Below are 2,289 nucleotides of genomic sequence, written 5' to 3' on the forward strand. Positions count from 1 at the left end.
TGATCCTCAAATCACTATATATACACCTCCTTATTTCAATTAAATGGTGTTGCGCACTCTTTATACCATTCCAAAACTAAACCCTAAATCAATTTTAACCCAAAAATCGTTTAAGATCGTTTCCCTAATCGTGTTCAAGCCGCAAACGCTAACGTCAAGTTCTCATTTCATTTGTCATCAAATCTGGTAATTGTAACATGTTTATGGACCTAGCATTTAACAAAAACCCTCTGTCAATTTCAATTAACAGAGGGTAATCAGGTTCTAATTTGGGGATTTTCTTAGCTACGGGGTATAAGTGAATTGGGGTTAATTTAAAGTCGTGTATTTGTATTTTTCGTTTTGTTATTTACACAGGTGAGACACCAGCCCAAGTGGCTGGTGCAATTTGGATAATACTTGAAACCAAGCTAGGGGCCCAGGTTCGAACCCCCTGGACCGGTTTTGATATATTTTTTTATTACTTTTTTTTAATTAAATTTTATTGTTTAAACTATAACTAGTAATCGTACCCGCGCGTTACGGCAGGCCGAGTTTTAGACCCGGCATTACAGCGGGGGCATAAAACCATGAATACAGAGTTCGAATTGAGTGTAATGTAAAAACAAAGTTATCACAAATTCAAGTTAACCGAAACCAAAGATGAATGTAACGATACGCATTATACTACTAACACCTTACATAAAAAGCCCAAATGTAAGTCCCGTGGAGGATCTTTCAATATGATATCAACTGATCTTAATGTTGGTGTGGAAATCCAACACAAGATGATACAAGAGTAAGTATAAAGAACACAAAATATTGCTTCTAAACACACGTTATGATTAACGTCGGGTGCTTGAGCACAATGTTTACAATACTCGTCTAATGTATCTATGATACTAGACGGCCAAAATCACACATACGTCCACCACCCTATACCCTATACAAGATATCTATAAATAGGGTAGCCAACATACCAGCCCAACAAAAGCCCAAAGCCCACCGAGAACCATAAGGTTCTCGGCTTACATAATACACCTAACCTAAGCTCAAAAACAATGCAAGCATAAACCACAAAATATAGCCCAACATTCTCCCCCTTGGTTTACTGCTTGATCAAAACTGCTTCTGCTGTAGACGATCAGCGTACATCTATATCTTCATTTAGGCCTTTCAGTGTATATACTGTGGCTTCTAAATAAACACTTGGAGGTTCAGTGTCTTATTTAGGGCCTTTATTTAAAACCTGGCTAGTAATCCAGCACAGGTCATGCTACTATCCGTATAAAATAGATAAACATGATGTTCGTCATCATGAATAGCAGCAAATATTAGGCTTAATTGACACAGAAAAGTCAAACACGATGTATCTTTGGTAGAACCAACAAATCCTCGATCATGGTTTGACCGAGAATTCTTCACAGCATCTTTGAGCCGAAGATCTCTTTGATTGATCAGAAGAATCTGGTTAGTCCACACCGAAAACTTGAGAACACTATTCATTTTCATCTCCATATTACCAATCACCATTGAAGACCAAACCTGTAACTGTAACATGATAACTAACACAACTTTCAGTAACTTCATAAAAAAACGAACAAGCTTACCGAACTCATGAACCGATTGTATCTAATATTCCAACTAATCATCACAGTAAATCTTTCATCCATACTGATTATATAAGCACTCAAGTAATATTTGCAGTACCTTGCAAAGATGTCGCTTGAAAATTTTGAGGGAACAAGAAAAGACCTGATGGCGGTGAGTAGATGAGAGAGAACTTGATGGCTATGATGTGGGAAGACTTTAGAAGTTATTAGAAGACACATAAATCAGGAGTAATAAATCAAAGGTAATGAGTGCCTTTTAAACTCCCAAGACGCCTCCATTTGAGCAGTAAACACATATGAGCCGAGAACAGATAGACCAAGAACATGTGTAGGACCGAGAGCATGTATAACCGAGAACAGTTATTCTTAGACACAAAATATATTTCAGTGCATTTTGAAAAATAACCCAATTCATGTGAAAACGATTTCTTAAAACATTTGTTTCGACACGAGTAAACATGAGGTAAAAAAACAAAATTAAAAAATAGGAAGATGAAAATAAAACTTAAATTAAAAAAAAAATTACCTATCCAGTCTTTAGAAAATCAACATATATTGGGATCAAATTTCAGCTATTTAAAAACGAACCACCTTTTTATGAAAATATCCGAACATGAAATCATATTGATTAAGGTACTTTCACAATGATTCATTTTCAACATTATTGTGACATAGTGAAAAGGTTGATAGCAGGTAA

Source organism: Bidens hawaiensis, unplaced genomic scaffold, assembly GCF_021521415.1.
Source record: "Bidens hawaiensis isolate Kalapana, Puna unplaced genomic scaffold, B.hawaiensis_p1.1 tig00055942_1, whole genome shotgun sequence".
NCBI lineage: Eukaryota > Viridiplantae > Streptophyta > Magnoliopsida > Asterales > Asteraceae > Bidens > Bidens hawaiensis.